Here is a 23167-nt window from a genome sequence, read left to right on the forward strand (position 1 = left end):
TTTTCACCATCTTAGGAAGAAACTGAATATACCGGACATCTTAAACATAACAAACATCTTAAATATTGTCATCTAAGATTAGGACAGGTTTCTAAATGTTTATGTCCTTGGCTTGCAACCACTTAGTGGACACATACAGCCACCTAACCCACTGTGTCTCAAATGCTGATGTACATGATGTTAGTTGCCAGGCATTTTGTTATTTACTTTATTTTTTAGATGGAGCCTTACTCTCATCCAGGCTAGAGTGCAGTAGTGCGATCTTGGCCCACTGCAACCTCCGTCTCCTGGGTTCAGGTGATTCTCATGCCTCAGCCTCCTGAGTAGCTGGGATTACAGGTGCGCACCACTGCACCTGGCTAAGTTTTGTATTTTTAGTAGAGACAAGAGTTTCTCCATGTTGCCCAGTCTCTGGTCTCGAACTCCTGGCCTCAAGTGATCCTCCCGCCTCGGATTACAGGCGTGAGCCACCACACCCAGCCCATGTAGAAGGCATTTATATAATGAACTGACATCCTTAGAGTGAGCTTTAAGGTTAGTATAAATAGGTAAGGGTTTGGATTCTCTGATCACCTTCTTGGTCTGTTCACCTCCATCCAGAAGGCCTGGATCTGGATTGGCACCATGGATCTGGTTGAGACAAATAATAAGGCAAGGGCTTGTGTGTTCTTTCTTTCACTTTATCATACTTCATAGCCAGTACATAGTAGTGTTTTATTATGTTATGTTATTTCCTCTATTTTAAGTTCTTCTCAAATCTAAGGGCCAGTTGTTTGGGCAGATGTTTACTAGGGACTCTAATCACCTGCTCTTCCACCCAAGGGAAGGCAGTCTCTGAAGTCTCATTTCTATTACCTAAAAGCTAGTTCTGCATTTTCCCTTCCTGCAAGCAGGGAATGGTTCTCTTTTGACGTTTCTAGCTGTGGTTTGCTTGGAACTGACTTCTTTGGTGTATTGGGGTACGTGCTCAGTTAATGAGTAATGAACACATTTGGATTCTTCTTTCCTTGGGCAGATACTGGCCAGAATTATTCTTTACCTATGCTGTACCAGTAATAAAGGACTCCTCAGTTTGTGCTTTCTCATAATTCACCAAATCTAGTATAATTTGGTTTATTATTATCATTAAATATTTGCTGTACACCCACGTTTTGCTGACATATGGCACTTTCTAGAACTGTTAGGGGATTACCCAGAGACAGGGCAGTGGTGTGCCTTGGGGTTGTGGAAGAGGGCTGGAATATAGTCACTGCCCTCCAGGAGTCCCTTTGTGGTATATAATACAAAAAAGCCTTTTTCTTGTCCCCTCCACACCCCATCCCCTGCGTCCCATCGAGCTGCTGAGGGTGAGGGGAAGCACCATAAGAGAGGAACGGCAATAGTGAATGTATCTTAGTTTCTGTTCACCATCCTCTTCCCTCAATAGTTTAAACTTTACTTAGAAACAATTTCTAAGAGGGAATTTGTTGAGTAAGTACTATGAAAGTTGGCAAATTTTGGAAACAGTTTTTAGTATTTGTGGATGACGTTCTGCATTTCGGGACGCCTTGCCTGTAGATTAGTCCCAGCTGGCCACCCTTCCGCAGCACATGCTCAGGAACAGGTTGTATTGACTCCTTCATTTGAGATTCAGTGAAATTCTCAAGTACCTCTGGAATCATTTGATGAACCTCTCTGGAACGTTAGTGACGCAACTTAATGTCTTTTGCAGGGACATGTCTTCTCACATCTTATTGATACTGGGTTTGAGGAGCAGGCTGACTTCTGGTTGTGTAGTCAGCTCTCGGGATTTTTCTGCTAATGGGGAAGGGAGGCATTATAGGGAATGGAAAATTCAAGTTGCAAAGCATTAAAAACAATTTAAAATTACGTTTCATTTAAACTAACAATTGCTGTATTTCTGACCAAATAATGTTTACTTCAGGATAACGTTTTCTTGATTTATTTATTTATTTATTTATTTATTTTTTTTGAGGCGGAGTCTCGCTCTGTCGCCCGGACTGGAGTGCAGTGGCCAGATCTCAGCTCACTGCAAGCTCCGCCTCCCGAGTTTACGCCATTCTCCTGCCTCAGGCTCCCGGGTAGCTGGGACTACAGGCGCCCGCCACTTCGCCCGGCTAGTTTTGTATTTTAGTAGAGACGGGGTTTCACCGTGTTAGCCAGGATGGTCTCGATCTCCTGACCTCGTGATCCGCCCGTCTCGGCCTCCCAAAGTGCTGGGATTACAGGCTTGAGCCACCGCGCCCGGCCCCTCTTGATTTATTTTATATTACAAGTTGCCACTTTATAAATTCTACAAATCATGGAAAGTAGTTTAAAGGCGTGATCTTCAGATTTTTAAATTTAAAGTCTATTCTGAATTTTCTTATATATATGTGTGTGTATATATATGTATGTAAATATATACACACACATGTTCTGCACTGTAAGATGTTGAGTTTATGACATTATTTAAGGACTCTGGCCCTTCAGTTCTTGAAAATTTAGTACTTATAAAATTATGAGGACTATATTAGTTCTAATCATTTTCAGTCAGTGAAAAACCTATATACTTTATGAAGCACACAGGATACATCTCCTTTTCTGCTTAGTTCCCCTAAAAATGTGGATCAGATCCATCCCCTGGGCCTAGTCAGTATTGATTGAGTGTATACCCAGGTCATCGAGCTAAAGTGTCACCCCAGCTCTGCCCTCCAGGGGAAGAAGAGCTGGCCATTCCTTTTACTGTGCATGCGTATGTATACAGCTCACCTATATCCAGAAAACTTAGGTTACAAGTGAACTGCTTTTTAGGGAAGGAGCGGACACGAAAGTTCAACTTCAGAGAGGAAAACTAAGAGCAATGCCAAATTAACTGAAATCTTCTGTTTTGAAAGAGGCCTCTTAATTTAAAAAAAGCTAGTTCTTAGAAAAAGCACAATAATCAGAACCAAATGTAACTCATTAGAAAGTTCATGTGAGATAATTTGGGATTTGCAAAATTTGCTTTAATGAATTGTGAAGGACAGCAAAACTATTTCTACCTGTGCCAGGAAGAAATAGTGCGTATCTAAAGTCAGAACCAGTAGTCTCTGGGCTTGAGTGTTGGGGCAAGTATAGATACTCATTCTCTGTAGTTGGGTCAGTGGTCTTCCCTATATGTTCGCCTTAGCTAAAATGGCAGAGAGAAATCCTTCACTGCATCATAACAAGGACATTGTCAAAGTACACAGAACTCATGATTAGACAAATAGCAGCATTGTATCTTCTTTTTCTGGGCCTGATTTTGATGGTATACTGCACTTCCTACGGGTGATTTCAGGGCTAGCTTGCAGGTGGAGCTCCACCTGCTGATATTTGTGAGGGATAGCTCAGTAAGCACTCCTTCAGCTAGCATCTTTCCCACCAACATTCACACTGATACTCCAGCCTAGAGAAAGACCTTTGGGTTACACCAGAGTCTCCAGAAAGCCTTCATTTAAACGCAACTAGGGAGAGGTGTGGTGGCTCACCACCTGTAGTCCCAGCACTTTGGGAGGCCAAGGCGGGCAGATTGCTTGAGCCCAGGAGTTCAAGGCCAGCCTGGGAAATATGATGAAATCCCATCTCTGCAAAAAATACGAAAATTAGCCATGTGTGGTGGTGCATGCCTGTAGTCCCCATATACTTGGGAGGCTGAAGTGGGAGGATTACCTGGGGCTGGGGGTTCGAGGCTGCAGTGAGCTGTGATCATGTCACTGTACTCCAGCCTCAGCGATAGAGTGAGACCCTATTTCAAAAAAATAAAATAAAAATAAGTGCTACAAGGTTGCATGGGGGAGGAATGAGGTAATTGTAAAATGAAGGTTTCAGGGAAAAGCCTGAGCAAGCAGCTCTTGGCCTGGGAAAGGTAGGCCCAGGAACAGATTTCAGAATTGTACCAAGTTTGGTGAAGTCTGTTTCTATTTTCTTCATTTTCTTTTTCTCTCTTCCTCACTACTTAGAAGAGGATTTGAGGGACCCATTTAGATCCTTTTCTCGCTGTCTTGCCCTCTCTCTGATGTGGTGGTATTGAGGATAAGACAATATTTGTCATCTGTGATTAACTATACTGCATTTGTAAGGCAAGTTGTGCTGTACTTGAGTTTTATGTTTCTTTCGAGATTTCTTTGCTTCCTTTATTTTTCTAAGCTCATCATTTTCTGCTTTGCTCAGTGGAGATTTTCCAGTAATGTCACCCGAAATATAAGTCAATGTGTGCTGTTTTTTAAGTTGCTTCTGTCTTTAATGTTAGACCTCTCCTTTAATGAAAGTTAAATCTCATGACATGGGAGAGTGACGTTATCTCTTTAATTAAGGTGTTAAATTCTTCTCAAACTTCTATTTCTGATTAGAAAAGTGCTTTGAGGTGAATCCCCCTTTCCTCAAAAAAAAAAAAAAAAAAAAAAAAGTGGTCAGTTCCTATCTCTAGGTCTTCAGTGACATGATCCCATTTTTCTGATCCAAACAAGTTTCTGTGGCTCGTCTGCTCTGCAGGGCCCTTGTGTCTTCTGAGGAATGATTGCTTTCTGCATAACATGCAGTGTTCTTCGCTGCTTTCCACCCACAGAGCCTTTCTTGCTGAGGAGGAGGTGTGATATAGGAAAATTATGAGGGCTTTTCAAACCTGCTTGCATTGATGGCCCAGATGGTGAGGAAAATCCCTTGGAGAGCTAAAAATTGAATAGGTTATAGCAGATTTTTAAAATCCCTAATTAGACTCTCATTCTCTTTTAAGACCACTTTCGAGTTACCACTGTATTTATGCATCTGAGTCCTGTTTCCCAACTGCTAGTGAGTTCCTTGAGGGCAGCCTTGCGTCTCTACACCTCTGAAATCTCAGCACCTAGAAAGCAGTTCTCTAATAACGGCTGATATCATGTGAATGTGTGCTCTGCGTCAGGTCCTGTACTCAGCACTTTACATATGCTCTCTTACTCTTACGACTGGAGGAGAAAGGTATTACAATTATCACCGTTGTATGGATGAGAAAACAGAAAGATTGATAAAGATCCAAGTTAGAGACACTTGGTAAGCAGTAGAAATAGACTTCAAACTCAGATGTTCTAGAGTTTCAGCTCTTAACCACTATATTGTACTGCTTCCTTACTAGACAAATACTTAGTTTTAAAATAAATATTTTTTGAGTAAAAAAGTGAAGGAAGTAAAGTTAACTAAAGTTAATTTTCTGAAATCACAGTGACGTGTATGTCTCCGTTCAGTAAACCGTTCTCAGTGTAAGTGGTCAGCCAGGATGCCTGTCGCTGTGCCAGCTGCTCCTTTTAATTCAGGAAGATGTTGCCCCATTCTGAACAGCCAGCATGGGGTGACAGTGTAACACTGTGAACATGTCTTCTCTGTTCTTACCCATCTTCAAACGGAAACAACCAGGAACAATTGAACAGTGATACTTGAGTTATGAACTTCATGCATATTGCTTAATCGTAATGGCAAATTAATGTATTAACATGTATAGAATGGCACTGTCATTGAAGTTTGAATTTAAATGTGGGCTTTAACCCAGTTCTATAATAATTGCTGTGCTCTGGGAAACACAATCTTTTCAAGGGGGACAGCTATTTAACTCTAAGTATAGTCATTTGAAATGCAGAAGACCAGAGTATTTACTCAAAGAGTGGTAGCCAAGAAGTGAGAGGAGAACTGAGGTGGAGTGTTCTTTCCATCCTTGCAGAGAGAACACTGGGCTGTGAGTCAGGGTATCTGGAATCGAAGCCTGTCTCCAGGCTAGCTAAGGCATTCCTGTTGTTAATACTATTGCTCTAATACCAAAAAGTGCCGCAAGTATACTAGAAAATAGAGTAACCTTTGTGCCTTTGTAATGATAGTGTACTTTTGGTATAATACTCTACCTACCACCAGTATTGCCTTTTATTATCTTAAAAACAAATCTGATCATATTTCTCCCCTCCTTTCTTCTTTTTCCTCCAGTTCTTATTGAGTGCTAAGTGTGTGCAAGGAATTTATAAGTCCTTTATGTGTGATAACTCATTTACAAGCTCATCCCTGTAATCCTAGTATTTTGGGGGGCCGATTGCCTGAGGTCACGAGTTTGAGACCAGCTTGGGCAAGATAGCAAGATCCCATTTTTACAAAAAATTTAAAAGTTAGGTGTGGGGTACACATCCGTATTCCCAGGAGTCTTGAGGTGGGAGGCTTGCTTGACCACAGGAGTTTGAGGCTACAGGGAGCTGTGATCATGCCACTGCAATCCAGCCTGGGTGACAAAGTGAGACCCTGTCTCTAAAAATTATCGTAACCCATTTAATTATCTCAGCCACCTTACGACGTAGGCACTAATTTAGACATTTCATAGATGAGAAAACTGAGGCACAGTTATGTACCCAAAGCAGCATGGTAAGGGATAGAGTTCATGTAAAACTCAGACAGTCCAGTCCCAGAACCCACATTGTCAATTACTACTCTGTAAAAGATTCATTTGTTGAAATTCATTGAGCAAAACATTTACAAGCCCTTAATATATGCCAATTACCATGCTAGGTACTGAAGACTCAGGGTGACCGAGATGCTAGCCCTTGGGTTCCAGTGATCCCTCTCCCAGATGCACCGGGCTGGAGTGCTCTGTGGTGACCTTGCTGGGTATTACTTGGGGCCCACTCCCGGTCCTAGCCCGTCAACACAGAAGGCAGCATATAGAACTTTCTCTTTGGTCTGTGGCTTCAGACCTCAAATGAGACAAGATTTTCATGCTGTATTTCATGCTCTACCCCTCCTCTTTCATATTGGAGATCATATCCTCTTACACAACATGAAGGCGGCTATCTTAAATTTGGGCAAGGCAAAACAAGTAAGAGCATGTACTCTGGAGTTGCTACTTGAGTTGATCTCCTCCTGTACCACTCAGTAGCCATGTGACCTCTGTGTGAGTGAGTTTCCTTGTCTATAATTGGGGTAATTGCAGTACCTACCTCATAGGATTGTTGGGAGGAATATATTAATAAAAGTTCAGTGTTGGTAAGGAACTTGGTGGTTGGCACATAGTATATACTGCAGGAAATGTTAGCAAAATATGTGTGTGTGTCATGGTACATAATTAAGTATATCTATGTCAGCATATATAATTTGTGTAATGAACACACAGACACAGTAGTTTTGTTTAGATAGAGTGACTTGAAACCTGTACTTCCATCTCTGATGCCAAGTATACAGCCCTTTTTAAATTGCTTTACTGTCTGGGTGTGGTGGCTCACGCCTGTAATCCCAGTGCTTTGGAAGGCTGAGACAGGTGGATCACCTGAGGTTGGGAGTTCAAGACCAGCCTGGTCAATATGGTTAAACCCCGTCTCTACTAAAAACACAAAAAATGAGCTGGGCTTGGTGGTACATGCCTGTAATTCCAGCTACTTGGGAGGCTGAGGCAGGAGAATTCCTTGAACCTGGGAGGCAGAGGTTGCAGTGAGCCAAGGCTTTGCAACCACACTCCAGACTGGGTGACAGAGCGACACTCTGTCTCAATAAATAAATAAATTGCTTTACTGTAATATAAGTGTTGCCACATGAGGTGGCTAGTTTTCACATAGTAGAAGGTATTTCTTTTTTCAGTTTTAGAGATCCACTGTCTTCCTTGATTTTAAAAATGTAATTAGTGTGATTATGGAGGTTGTGGTAGGTGGAGAGGCTAGACTTCAGATCGCTGAGGTTTCTGGATGCTGTGAGCACATCGGGCTTCCATTATAACTGAGTGACATTTGATGTGTAGGTATCTTACTAATTTGTGGATCTACAGAAGCTGAAAATGAAATCTTTGTTAATTGAGAGGCATTATCTGAAAAGAACACGGAAATTCCCTTTTTATTTATATGGAATGAAAGCAAATGTTTTTTTCTAAGCTTCAGCTTTCTTTTACCTTGTGATTTTAACCATTTTCCTGCGTTCCCATTTTCTTCCTTATTCCTTGGTATATTGTAGGGTCTCATTCTACAGATTTTCAAAAATAGGAGCAAAAACTGAGTGCTGAGAAACTCTAATGATCCTTCCCTAACATTGAGTTAATGGTATGAGAAGAAGTAGAATTTCTTCCTTTTTAATACTAGGATTTTACTGACTCTTTTCTTTTCCCTTATGATTGTGCAGAATGGCAGCAAACGAATGCCTTGATTTCCACTGGCATTTTTCCATAGTTAAAAGATGGATGTTGGGAGCCCGAGGTGGGCGGATCGCCAGGTCAGGAGTTCGAGACCATCCTGGCTAACATGGTGAAACTCTGTCTCTACTAAAAATACAAAAAAATTAGCCGGGCATGGTGGCGGGAGCCTGTAGTTCCAGCTAGTCGGGAGGCTGAGGCAGGAGAATGGCGTGAACCCGGGAGGCGAAGCTTTCAGTGAGCTGAGATCACACCACTGCACTCAAGCCTGGGTGACAGAGCAAGACTCCGTCTCAAAAAAAAAAAAAAAGATGGATGTGTGTTGGGTATGGTACAGGCATGTAGTGTAGACGTAGGAAAGGCAGAGTAAGAACAAAACATTATCTCAGGGATTCATGTGAGCCATATATTCTTAGACCCTAAGCTTCTCAGAGAGAGAGAGAGAGAGAAAATACCTCCATATCTATGTCCAGTTTTGGGAGTCAGGGATTTTGGTACAGAGCTACTGTATCCTTTCTCACCAGATCACTCGTTCACATGGCCACACATCAGAGCCCAATTTTTTGGTTTTGGACTTAAAAAAAAAATCAAGGTATAATTGATATATAAAGTGCACATATTTAAATTATACAGTATAATTTGATAAAATTTAGCATATATGTAAACCTTTGAAACCACCATCACCACAACCACGATAGCGAACATATCCAGCAACTCCCAAAAGTTTTCTAGCAGACCTACCCACCACCCTCAAAAGTTTCCTAATGCTCCTGTAATCCTTCCCTTCTGCCCTTCCTTCCTCATTCACCCCCTCTGCCGTGTCCCCAGGTAACCACTTAGCAATTTTGTCACTAGTTTGAATTTCCTAGAATTTTCCTAGAGTACAAATGGAATCATACCATATGTACTCTTCTTGTCTGGCCTTTTTCACTCAGCATAATTATTTTGACATTCATTTATGTGGCAGCATGCATCAATAATTTATTACTTTTCATTGCTGAATAGTCACATTCCATTTATGGAAATGCCGCCATTTGTTTATTTACTGTTGATGGGCATTTGGGTTATTTCCAGTTTTTAGATGCTACAGATAAATACACTTGTGTACAAGTCTTTGTACAAACATATGATTTCATTCTCTTACATAAGTATGTGGGAGTATAATGGCTGAATCAAATAATAAGTCTATCTTTTCATTGTTAATCATGCTTTTCCAAATTGGTTATACCATTTTACATTCCCACCTGCAATGGATGGGAAGTCCTGTTTTTGATACCCTCACCAACGCTAGGTATAGTCAGTCTTTTTAGTTTTTCTCATTCTGATAGATGCACAGTGGTATCTTATTGTGGTTTTAATTAGCATTAAGGTGCAAATTAAATGATGCAAATTAGGTCGAGCATCTTGTATTTATTTTCCATTCATAAGATCTCTGTTAACAGTTACTCAACTCTGCCATTTTAGAGTGAAAGCAATGTGAAAGGAAAATAAAAACTCAGACTGCAGGTCACTCTGCCAAAAGGAAAAAATTAAGCTGAAAGCTGTGTCCTGCAAGAAGCTGCCTTTCCATTTGTTTCTAAGCAGATAGCTGTAGATAAAAGGTTCGATGTCTCCCCAGGTGGCTACTCCATGTTCACCTTACCTTATGTAGAGTATTGATTTACTGAGCCCAATATGAATACATAACTGACTGTTCCCCTACCTGCCCCTTTTCTCTTGCAACATCTAGATTACCATATTCTCTGTCTTTCCCCTCCAGCCCACCTTTTCCCTTTAAATATTGCAACCCTCAAAATCATCTTTGAAGAAAGGCAAAGACCAGTGACCGTTTATGTGATTCCATGTTTTATTCTTCCGGGCATGTCCTTAACCTTGGCAAAATAAAGTTCTAAATTAATTGAGACCTGTCTCAGATCTTTTTGGTTTACAGCAACCATAGATGATAAGTAAATGGATGGATGTGGCTGTGTTCCAATAAAATTTTATTTATGAACGCAAATAACAAAAAACCAGACAATGGTTATATTTGGCCTTTGGATTGTAGTTTGCTGATCCCTGACATAAATGTTAATGTTCTCTGCAAATGAAGACACGAAGACAGCTTTACTTCTTCCTTTCTGATTTTTTTAAGTTCTTTTTTTCATGCCTGGTTGCACTGCTAGAACCTCCAATACAGTGTTGAATAGAAGTGGTGAGGGCAGGCTAGGCATGGTGACTCACGCCTGTAATCCCAGCACTTTGGGAGGCTGAGGCGAGTGCATCACATGAGGCCAGGAGTTTGAGACCAGCCTGGCCAACATGGCAAAACTCCTCTCTTCTAAAAATACAAAAATTAGCCAAGTGTGGTGGCTCGTGCCTGTAGTCCCAACTAGGTGGGAGGCTAAGGCATGAGAATTGCTTGAACCTGGGAGGTGGAGGTTGCAGCGAGCCAAGATTGCGCCACCATACTCCAGCCCAGGCAATAGAATGAGACTGTGTCTCAGAGTTAATAGAGCTGGTGAGAGCGGTATTTTTGTCTGGTTTCTACCAGTAATATAATATTACCTATAACTTTTTCATGGATATTGTTTATCAGATTGGGAAACTCCCTCTATTCCTAATTTTTGGCTTATTTGAACCAGCTTTTGGTTTATTGATTTTCCTCTGTGGTTTGCTGTTGTCTATCTCAGGAAGTTCCTTTCTATTCCAAAGGTTTTTTATCATGAGTGGATGCTGAATTTTGTCAAGTGCTTTTTCTGAATCTGTTGAGAATGAAATATGGTGATATTACATTATTTTGATGAATTGCATTCACTGATTTTCATATGTTGAACCAACCTTGCATTCCTGGGATAAACCTCAGTTGGTTTGTTTTTGTTTTCTTCCTGTACACACAAACAGCCAGAACTTGGTCTTTTTTATGATTCACTTGCTAAGATTTTGTTTGGAATGTTTGCATCTATGTTCATGAGGGATATTGGCCTGTAGATTTCTTGTAATGCCTCTGGTTTTGATATCAGGGTAATTCTGGCCTCATAGAATACGTTGGGAAATACTTCTTTCTTTTTACCTTGTTGAGTTTCTTTAGAATCGGTATTTTTTTTTTTTTTCTTAAATGTTTGGTAGAATTCCCCAGTGATGTGGGCCTGGAGTTTTCTTCGTGGGGAGTTTTTTTTTTTTTTTTAAACTATAAATTCTTTTGAAAAGTAGATGTAAGGCTATTCAGGTAACTTATTTCTTCTTGAGTGAGCTTTGGTAGTTGTGTCTTGCAAGACATTTGTTTATTTCATCCAAGTTGTGAAATGTTTAAGCATAAAGTTGTTCATAGTATTTTCTTATCATTCTTTTAATGTTTTTATAGTCACCTATCTTATTCCTGGCATTGTTAATTTGTTTCTTTTCTCTATAGTGCCCAGTCAGTCTAGGTAGAGGTTTATTAATTTTATTGATCTTTTCAAAGAACCAGCCTTTGGGCTTACTGGTTTTTTTCTGTTGTTTTTGTTTTCTGAAGTCTCATGATTTCTGCTTTGATCTTTATTATTTCCTTTATTTTGCTTACTTTGAATATAATGTGTTCTTTTTCTAATTTCTTTTTTTCTTATTTTTCTGTTTATTTATTTATTTATTTAGAGACAAGGTCTTTCTCTGTCGCCTAGCCGGGGTGCTGTGGCATAATCTTGGCTCACTGTAGCTTCAATTTTCTGGGACCAAGCAATTCTCCTGCCTCAGCTTCCCAGGTAGCTGGGACTGCAGGCATCTACCACCATGCCTGGCTCATTTTTTAATTTTTTGTAGAGATGGGGACTTGCTGTGTTGCCCAGGCTCTTTTTCTAATTTCATAAAGTAGATGAGATCACTGATTTCAGACCTTTCTTCTTTTCGAATCTAGGTCTTTCATGCTATAGATTTCACCCTAATTACTGCTTTAGTGGCCTACGCTTAATTCTGATGTCATGTTTTTATTTTCATTCACTTCAAAACACTTTATAATTTCCCTTTTGATTTCTTCTTTGACTTACAGATTATTGAGAAATGTGTTAGTTTCCAAACAGTATTTTTCAGTTGCCTTTCTGTACTGATCTCTATTTTAATTTCATTGTGGTCAGAAAACAGACTTTGTATTTCTTGAATCTTTTAAAAATGTATTGTGATTTGTTTTATGGCTCGGAATATGGTCTACCTTGGTAAATGTCCCATTTGCACTTGTCAAAAATATGTATTCTGCTGTCTTTGGGTAAGGTGTTCTATAAATGTGAATTAGGTCAAGTTAGTCGATAGAATTTTTAAAAATCAGCATTCTTACTGATTTTCTGTCTACTTGTTCTGCTATTGAGAGAAGTGTTGAAATCTCCAACAAAAAACCCTGTGGATTTGTTTATTTCTCCTTGCAGTTCTTTTCAGTTTTTGCATCATATATTTTGAAACTCTGTTACTAGGTACATACATGTTTAGAATTTTTATGTTCTTTTGATGACCTCTTTATCAATTGTTAAATTTATTGTTGTGAAATGACTTCCTTTATCATTATGAACTAACCTTTTTTATCCCTGGTAATATTCTTTGCTCTGAAATATACTTTGATACTAATATAGCCACTCCACTTTTCTTTTGCCTAGTATTAACATAGTATATCTTATTTCATCCTTTTATTTTGAAGCTTTGTATCTTTATATTTAAAGTTGCCTTGCTTTTTTAGAAGAAAATCTAATGTAATAATACCTGCCATTTAACTGGGATGTTTAGACCATTTACGTTTAATGTGTTTACTGATATAGTTATAGGTTAAGCCTTTTCTCTTGCTTTTGTTTTCCTTAGTTTCATCTGTTCTTTGTTCTCCTTTTGTTCTTTTCATGTCTTCGTTTCTATTGGGTAACTCTGTTTTGTCTTTTTTGTTGGTTTATTAGCTATAACGCATGACCTTGATATATTTAAAGAGTAGTGGTTACGTGTTTTGCAGAAAGTCTTCAATTTGAGTTTATCTGATGTTTTCTCATGATTAGACTTGGTTTATAGATTGGAGGAGGGGGTCAGGTGCTGTGCGGCTAATGCGTGTAATCCCAGCACTTTTGGAGAATGAGGTGGGAAGATTACTTGAGCCCAGGAGTTTGAGACCAGCCTGGGTAACATGTGAGATCCTGTCTCTTAAAAAAAAAAAAAAAAAGGCCGGGCGCGGTGGCTCACGCCTGTAATCCCAGCACTTTGGGAGGCTGAGACGGGCAGATCACGAGGTCAGGAGATCGGGACCATCCTGGCTAACACGGTGAAACCCCGTCTCTACTACAAAATACAAAAAACTAGCCAGGCGAGGTGGCGGGCGCCTGTAGTCCCAGCTACTGGGAGGCTGAGGCAGGAGAATGGCGTAAACCCGGGAGGCGGAGCTTGCAGTGAGCTGAGATCCGGCCACTGCACTCCAGCCTGGGTGACAGAGCAAGACTCCGTCTCAAAAAAAAAAAAAAAAAAGAAGAAGAAAATTAGCAAGGCATAGTGGCACACACCTATAGTCCCAGCTACTCAGAAGGCCAAGGTGGGAAGATAGTTTGAGTCCAGCAGTTTGAGGCTGCAGTAAGCCATGATTGCACCACTACACTCAAGCCTGGGTGACAGAATGAGACCATGTCTCAAAATAAATAAATAAATAAAAAATTGGAGGAGGGGATAGATAGCATAAAAGTGCAGTGCCCTTCTCATCATACCAAAGGGTTTATAGCAACATCATGACATGTTGCTGGTGTTGCTGCCCTGATCACTAGGTTTAGGTGGTATCTGCAAGGTTTTTCCACTGTAAAGTTGGTATGTTTCTTTTTCCCTTTCTATTTTTTAGGAATTCAGCCTACACTCAAGGAGATGGGAATTAAGCTTCACTTCCCGGAGGGAGGAGAATCAGAGAATTTGTGGATGTATGCTAAAACTACCACAATAATTAATTAATATTTTGGTGGATCAGATATGAGGCTATTCAAGTATTCTGATAAGATTTTTCCATGAATTTTGACAATCATTAGTGGATCTTCCCTATAGTAGTTATTACTATGGTGTTCTAATGATTTTTTCCTGTTTCCCTTATTCTTTCTACATTTGTTCATTATAAATCTCCTGTAAATAAAATCCTCTCTCTCTCATTTATTTGCTTATTCATCATTTATGCATATTAGTGTGGATTTGTGGGTATTGTATTCTTTGTATTATAATCCAATAGTATCATCATTTTTTTTTCTTAAAATCTTCCAGCTTTGGCCACTGGAAGCTCTTTCAAGTGGCTGGGACTTTTTGTTGTTGCTGTTTGTTTGTTTTTTAGCACTTCCTTACTTTCTGACACTACAGGGTGCTCCCGGCTTATCTTGTATTTTCCCTGTCCAAGAATCAGCCATTTTTCAGGGAGCCCTGATTCCTTTTACTAGAGAATGGTATATAAGAAACTAGACCTGGGTACCAGAAATGCTTTTGGCTATCAGGTGTCACTGCTTCTAGGCTCTCAGTGGACAGGACTAGGAGATATATGTATTTATATCCATGTATACACACATATCTATACTTATTTCTCTATTTGTATCTATGTTAAAATAAACGTTAGTTTATACTGCTTTCTCTGACTCAAATTCAGCACTACAGGGTTAATTCTAGCATTTTCCCTTTGCGTATTCTTTCTTTGACAGTGAGAAACTTGGCTGTCATTACCTACAACGTATTTATAGTTATTTGTTTAACCAAGACAAGGATATCTGCTCACACCATTTCTTCTCAACACCATATTGGAGGTTCTAGCCAATGCAACCAGGCATGAAAAAGAAACTTTAAAAAAACCATGGCCAGGCGCGGTGGCTCACACCTGTAATCCCAGCACTTTGGGAGGCCGAGGTGGGTGGGTGGATCATCTGAGGTCAGGAGTTTGAGACTAGCCTGACTGACATGGTGAAACTCCGTCTCTACTAAAACTACAATACAGGACAGGACAGAACAAGACAATAACCAAGGGTGGTGGTGGGCACCTATAATCCCAGCTACTCGGGAGGCTGAGGCAGGAGAATCGCTTGAACCCAGGAGGCAGAGGTTGCAGTGAGCTGAGATTGCGCCATTGCACTCCAGCCTGGGCGACAAGAACAAAAAACTCCATCTCAAAAAAAGAAAAAAAAAATCCAAGTTGGAGGGGAAGAAGTAAAACTGTCTTGATGTCTTCCCTTATTAGAGAGAAATGCTTGGTAGTTTGCAGTCTGTTCTGCCTCAGGAGAGACTGCACTAAAACTAATGTGAACATCTCAAAATTTAACTGTTTTGTAAAGACCCCTTCCACTTTCCTTCAGCATCCCTGTTACCATTGGAATATTTTATAGTGTATTTATTTTTCCTTTAACATGTTAAACCTAAAGCCCAGGTTTGCAGCTTGGATATGTTTCCCTTTGTTGATATGACAGTGGGATATGACACTGGAGTAAAACAAAGCAAACAAATAACTGGTCCCTATCTTCCATGCAGTGGTCTTTGGTAGGTGAAATTCCCTTATGTTTTCAAGTTCGGTTCCTGAAGTAGCTCATCCATTCAGATTCTGAAGTAGGGTGATCACTCCTGCACTGTCTTCAAGATAACAGCGAAGGCTCGTTCCATGTATCTCTGAAGGGTACTGTGAGCCCCAAAGAGGCTATGCTGGATGGGGGTTAATGCAGAATGTCTGCAGCTGGAATACAGGTGTAACTGTGAATTATTTTTCTGTAGCGTATGAGAGCACACATTCCTCTCTTGGAATTCTGATACCAGAATCTGTAATCACATGCAAATAGTGTTTATGGGACTGGGCTCACACAGAAAGTAGCTTCATGCCAAGGTCTTACGCTCAGGGCAAATGTTAGGGATAATGTATTTCCAAATGAGTTCTTTTACTGAACAAGAATATGCCTTGACACGTGCTCTGTGTTTAGTCATACACATTTGTCATGCCTCAGTACCTCCAAGATGGGTCTCATGGCAACAGGCAGGAGGATTTTATGTGTTCATTTGTGCTTTAGAGCCAAGAATATTTTATAATTCGTCTGATTGGTCTGTAGTTAGAAAAAGTGACAGTGCCAGGCTCTTGCAAAGATGGTGACCCTCCCTCCACCCATCATTTTTATGTTTCCATTTACTTATTTCAATGTAGAACTGAGCTCATGGTGAGTCAAGCCAAGTGCCATACAGTTCCATCTCCATTGCAGAGGTTCTCCCTGAGTTGTTGGAAACACTGGGAAGTCACTGCCCCACTACAGCAGAAGTGGTGCTGCTATCCAGGCTGTTCTCACTTCCTCCTCTCTGTCCTTCCTTTGTCCTCCAGCTTTCCCTTGCCTGTCTCCCACCAAACCCAACCTTGTCTGCTCTGCTGCCTTCAGCCTCCCCTTACTCTTCCTCCTCTCTCCCTGTCGCCGCTGCTTTTTTGATATTTTATCCATATTTTTACTTGGTGGTTTGATGGTGAAAGTGCATATAAGACCCAGCCATTCCCTTTCTCTTTTGTCTTTTCTCATAGCTTCGATTAACATGGCAATAATTTCCTCCCCATGATAATCCTGGACTTTCCACTTATACTTTAAAAACCTTTCAATTGGAGATGGGAGGGGGGATGGTTAATGGTCTTTCCAGGGTAGCCGTTTCTTCAAACACTTTTATTTAAGGTGGCTGCTTAGTGGAGTTTTACTCTGGTGTTATCTGACTGGATTAATCAGATTTGTGCTCAAGAAATCTTTTTTTTTTTTTTTCATACAGAGTCTTGTTCTTGTTGCTCAGGCTGGAATGCAGTGGCATGATCTTGACTCACTGCAGCCTTTGCCTCCTGGATTCAAGCAAGCATGTCGGCTAATTTTTGTATTTTTTTTAGTAGAGACAGGGTTTTGCCATGTTGGCCACGCTGGTCTCAAACTCCTGATCTCAAGTGATCTGCCCTCCTCGGCCTCCCAAAGTGCTGGGATCACAGGCGTGAGCCAGCACGACTGGCGAGAGATCTTGTGATGGTTTGGGTTTGGACATGATAGAGTCAAATAGAAAAGATTCTATACTCAAAGAAATAGCATCTGCTCTGATGTTCTCCTGCTGGCTCAACACGGGGGTATTGCATGGTCCTGCTCTGACTCTGCTTTTAGGGTCGCCACTGGAAGAGTTTTTCATAGAACGTATATACAGTGAAATAACTTAGGATATTTCTTTTAAGAAGTGCCATTGCTGGAATATTAGTATTTAGGGTTGTCCAGAGAAACAGAACTAGTAGGAGATAGAGAGATAGAGATTTATTATAAAGAATTGACTCACATGATTAAGAAAGCTGGTGAGTTTAAACATCTGCAGTATGGGCTAGCTGGCTGGAGACCCAGGAGAGTTGATGATGCAATGAAATCTGCAGGGGCAGTCTGCTGGAGAAGTTTCCTCTTGGAGAGGAGGCCCGTCTTTGTGTTCTATTTAACTGATCAGGTGAGGCCTGCCCTCATTATGGAGGGCAGTCTGCTTTACCGAAAGTTCACAAATTTAAATGTTAATCTCATCTAAAAAACCCTCCAAGTTGACACATAAAATTAACCATTACAGCCAGGCTTATTTGGAATTCTGTGATACTTGGTTGGGTCTTTTTATACTTTTATTTTCAATGGTCTGTTTTGTATATAACCATTTAGTTAAACCAGCTCACAAAATACAACCGGTACTTCAGCTGGCTGTGCTCTTGTCAGAACCCATATTTGATCGATTTACTATATATTCTTTGCTGTGTGTAGGGGTGAGTGGGTCTGTAAAATGCTGATGTGTTCTTTATCCACTCCCCACCCCCCACTTTCTCTTAAAGTCCTTAAAAAATTGATTAAGGAACTAAGACATTATTGCAAAGGTGCTATTTTATGGGATATATTATTCTCTAGGGTAGACTGTGCCAAGCAGTTGTACAGCAGTGGTCTGTCGTGAAGGGTAAACACGTAGCCTTTCTCCACTAGAAAGCCGGCGCTGCCGTTGTTCGTTTAGGCCTGAGCCTTAGTGGCTAGTGCAGCCTCGCAGTAATGCATGCTGATGCTGACGTGAGTCCTGGTCAGGGAAAAATGTCTTTTGAGCAAGAGACAAACTGGACAGAATGCTAGCAAGCTAAATATAACTCTTCAGAGAGCCAGACCTGCATGAACTAGTTCTTAGTGAGCAACACATCGATTCAGAGTGGAAACATTTTCTAAAAGCATTTCTTTTCCTTCTTGGCTTACTGTAATGAGTATAAACCCAAATTAATTTAATTTTTCGTGGAAAGCTAAGACAACCATTGATTTTTCTCTCTCAGCATCTCTGCAGTTAAATGTTAGTAGCCATTGTTAACATTGGAAGCCTCCTGTCTCCCAGCGCCCCAGCATTCTGTTCGTGAGTCAACAGGCCTGCTCTGCTCTTCTGATGAGTTTTGCTCCCACAAGGGAAGAGGACAGGGAGTTTGCATGTTCAGACCTTGACGAATCTGGGAGTTCAGTTTTTCAGGGACCCTCACTCTGCTTCAGGATGCTCACACCAGTGTGTGAAAACTCTTAGAAAAACCCATCAAAATGAGCCAGCCTCTATGGAATTAGGAAATTTATGGGCTAAGACTAACATTACCTCAACATCTGTTATGGCTTAAATGTATTGTTTTAATAATATTTTATGTTATTCTTTTTGCCTGAAGCTGTAGAAGCATTTTATAGCCAGCAACTCTTCAGAATAGTAAAGGAAAGCAGGCATCATCCTCATGCTTAACAATAGAGCTGTGTTTCTGTGCACCAACCCCAGATGCTGGGTCTGGCCCCCACAGAATGAGTGCCTTCGTAGGGCATCCCAAATGAGGCGGTGCATAGCGTCACTCTAGAGGCTGGGGAAAGTGCAGATCCAGACCTTTCCCAGCCTGTTGAGTTAGAATTGGGGGGCTGTGCTCCGGGGCATGAGGAAGTGGGTTGGGAAATGGTATTTTAAACAAGTAAAGTGATTGTCATATAACTTGTCTCGCATCAGATCCCCAGACTCTGGCAGAGTTTCCGGAAGGTCTCTCAAAACTGAAATAAGAAACTGCAGTTGTTGTCCACAGCTGCTAAAATTGTTTCAAATTAGGAAAGGGAAGGGGAAACAGAACACAGTAGTTCCAGAGAAGAATCTGAGGAGCCGTGTGAGCTAGGAAGGCCATTGTGAACAGAAGCGAGTCAGTATTTCCTCTCCTGCCTTATCACTCCCATCTGCCAGCTCCCTCCTTTTTTGTTTTATTCTGAGCGTGTAAAATACGTTTTATTGTTCTTTAAAAGGGTTCAGGGTTTGGTTTTAAATCAGGTTGCACACCTTTCAAATCTGACATCTCTCTATGTCAGACTGGTTTCAGCTAGCAGTACTTCATTAAATCCAAAAGAAAATAATTGCTTTAATGTTAAGGAAAAAAATCCAGTTTTGAGAATAGTTAACATTAGTCTTTAATTTAAAACAAAATGAGGGGTAATGTTTCATGTTGTTTTATACATCCTTCTCCTCAATACAGAACCAGGGATGTAATTTTCCTAACTCAGGCAGGCGCTGATACTGATGGACACTGCGTGCATGTGCATGCGTGCACACACACACACCCCCTCCCCTCAAACAACAAAATTCAGAGTATGTCAAAGGGAAAAGGTTTGTTATGGTATTGATCAAAACCCTTGGAGTCAACACTGTCTGTCTTAGCTTAGCACGTATGCTGTTTTGATCTTGAGTCTATATTAATGGAATCTATTGTTGTGTTCTGAAATAAAGAATTTTGGATATACCATTACTTTTTACTTTAAAGTCCTAGAAACAGTTTCAAAAAGCATTATTTGGTTTTATTTTCTGGGATGGGAGAAGCGAGAATCCGCAGATTTGCATTTAGTTAAAAATCAAAACTCCAGCAGTAGGAAATAGGCAGTTCACATAGCCGGCCAACATGTGAGGTATCATCAGTGTGAGACAAGGTCCCGGTCTGTTCCTACTGGCCTAGCTGACGCTAACAAAATGGGAGGCTTATGGCTCTGCACAGCAAATTCCAGCAGGATAAGATGACTTTAAGCCTGTATTCAGAGCCTTAGAAGCAGGGCACTACTGAGAATGTAATATTTAGAGGTAAAAATAGTGCAAGAGCCCCTGATGGTGCCCCTCTACCTGCTTTGTCCATGCACCCTGATCGTAACTGCCTTCCACAAAGGAGCAGAAAAACAGCTTTTCTAGATCAGTACACTAAACCCAGCAAAGAATCTGCAAAAATGCTACTACACTGCTTTACAAGCAACACAATCCCTTCGCTACTCATTGGGTTGTCCAATGTCTCTCTTCTACCCTGTTAAGGCCTGTGGACACATACTCACTAGGCATCATTGTTGGTTTTAAACCAGGGATTTTTTTTTAACCTCAAAAGAACCTAGTAATAATACAGCAACCAGTGGTTAAACTGAACTTTACATATGGGGGCAGTTTGGAAAACATACCACAAGCATTTCTCAAGTCAAAAATATGTGAATTTGCTGCTGCTCCTTTGACCGTTTCTGAAAATTCACAGTGCAGATCCTAAAATAAAAATTTTAAGCTACCAGCATTCTCTGATACTAGACAGAAAATCAGAGTAACGCTGCAGCCCACAATTCTACAGGGTGTAGAAAGTACGCCCACTGCCTGGACATCTTTACTGATGGCCTGGAGTCCTCCCTGTTAGAAGACAAGTTTCTGGGATATCCACTTAGCTTTCACTGGTTAGGGAAGAGAAGAATTCAACTCCCAGCTAACTTCTTTCCATTTGAGAAAGGAGGACTCCTTCTTAACAATGGCCATTTCCCCACTAATTTATCAAAATAAACAAAAAAGGCTCTTGGCTACTTTGCCTAGTATTAGATAGGGTTTTGAGGAAAAGAAAGCTAACATGGGGAACACCCTTTTCATCAGTTAAAGACTAAAAACACCTGGATCATGTAATACATCTATGCACTTGCCTTTTTTTTTTTTGGTGTTTTTAAAAATTTATTTTAAAAAAGTGGGCCCAGGGTGGGCTTTAAGGCCTGCCCAGGACTGCCACGCATGTCTACAGCAGCAAAGGCTTTCTTTCCATCTACAACTTGGGGGAAAAAAGAGATGTAGGAGAAAAGAAAAAGAAAAATATACCGCCACCCCTCCCCCCCACCAAAAAAGAAAAAAATCCCACCACCAGGAGTCTATGTGCCAAGCATAATGAGAGTGTGCTCCCCCCAAAACCAGTGGTTCTGCACAGGCTAATGTTCTGCTGGGTTTTCCCTTAGAGACCTATCTTGAAGAAGTTTAAAAGACAGGAGATTTCAAAATAATTCAATCCTGGCAGAAATTCAAACTCCAAACCAGGAGCAAAATATCCTTCACTGAATTCCTTTTCTCTTTTCTAAACATTTATTCATTTTATAGAGATTTCTTTTTTGTTGCTTTTGTTCCATCATGAAGAGGAGTGGTTGAGGAGTACTGAATCCATCACTACTTTTGATGACACAGGTAAGATTCCAGATTCACATCTTCCAGGTACCAAGAGTTCCCTCTAAATGCCACAATCAAGTCAGCCTTCATTACGTTTCTTTCTATTGAACACAGCAATGCCCATTGGTATCTCTGAAGCGTAATTGCATCTAGGTCAGTATTTCTCCAAGTTAAAGCAGCTGGTTTGGAATTGAATGCCTCCCTTTGTCTTATAACTGAACTGCATCTTCGTACTTCATTCCACATTCAATCAAAGCAAGTGCACCAGCACAGATGCCACTTCCAGTCCCACAGCAGAGGCACTGCAACACAGCGCCTGGTCTTTCATGAAATGTGGTTAAAACAGGTTTATCAATCTCTATCTGATTAGGGGGTGGAGACTCCATCATCAAATGGGCAATCAAGACGTGGATTCCTTCTTTTTCAGCTGGAGGCTTTGTCATATGGTAGCATCACAAACTCGGACCAAAGTCGTCACCCATACTTCTTAAGTTTCTCTGGGAACTTGTGAAGTAACATGGTAGGGTTGTGAGTTATAAGAAAATGCGTGTTCTCACAGGAGATCTCGACAGGGGGCTGGACGGTTCATTATGGCAAATAAAAAATGTGGAGCATGCCTGTTGAGTGTGATGGGGAAAGTGAAAAAAAAATCAATAAAATCTTGAAATGTTTCACAGCAGGAAAACATTAAAAAGACCACTAAAATGCCATTATTCAGTGTTTTCTCTATTCAAATTCTTTATTCCTCATGAAGCTTCTGTCTTCAAGATAAGCAAAGTATTTAGAATCTACTTGAATCCAAATTCAACTTGGGCGTCAATTTCTGCAGATGGATACCTTCAGACTCCAAAAAAATCCAACTACAGACAAACTTAAGCAGCCTTTACTACATTTAGGCACTAGTGAGACAAGTTAACAGTGTAGGTCGCTTTCCACTTGTTTACTTGATGCTTAATTTTACTGGAGTCATTAAAAGAAATATGCTTGCAATTAAAAAACAAAAAAAAAGCCAACTATTTCTGAGGCCAGTCTCACTGTCCCGGAGTCTTCAAGGCAACGTTAATTATGGCACATAGAACCGCTAAGCGTGTGAGCGAAAGCGCTGTGCTGAGCCTGGCAGAAGTCTGCCCTCACTCAGAATCGCCGTAAATGTGCAACGTATATTCCAACGAGAAACGCTGGCGAGCTGGGGACGGGGCATTGCAGTCTGGCGGTGGCGGGCGCGAGGAGGCGCCTCTCTTCTCAGTCACCTCGGCGGTGGCGGCGACACCCCCAGCCTCGGCGCGCGACACCCAGCCCGGTGGCGGTGGCGGTGGCGGTGGCGCGTCCCCACGAGTCTGTCTTGCTGGCGCCGCTGCCCTGTAGCGCCGCCTCGCGGGGGCCCGGGCCCGTCGCCGCTCCAGCCGCTCCCCGGCGGACAACGGGCACAGCCCGGCCGATCGCGCCGCCGTCACCACCTCTGCGCGCGCAGCGGAAAACAGCTCCCGCCCCTCTTCTCTCTCTCAACTTAGTTCCACATCTTCCCTGGAAGGAAGACACGGCTGTGTTGAGGATGGCGGTGCCAGCTGCACATCATGTCAGAGGCTTTTTTGGGGTCACTTCCCTTGCAAACTCATCCAAGATAGGGCT

At 41.2% G+C, this 23167-nt stretch overlaps 1 protein-coding gene across 1 annotated transcript in view; it reads left to right on the forward strand.

Annotated features, from left to right (window-relative positions):
* Positions 1–23167, forward strand: part of JAM3 (junctional adhesion molecule 3) — a 73344-nt gene that overhangs the window by 24204 nt on the left and 25973 nt on the right. The window lies entirely within an intron of this gene.

This window comes from Rhinopithecus bieti, unplaced genomic scaffold, assembly GCF_001698545.2.
Source record: "Rhinopithecus bieti isolate Rb0 unplaced genomic scaffold, ASM169854v2 scaffold_6481, whole genome shotgun sequence".
In the NCBI taxonomy this organism is placed as follows: domain Eukaryota; kingdom Metazoa; phylum Chordata; class Mammalia; order Primates; family Cercopithecidae; genus Rhinopithecus; species Rhinopithecus bieti.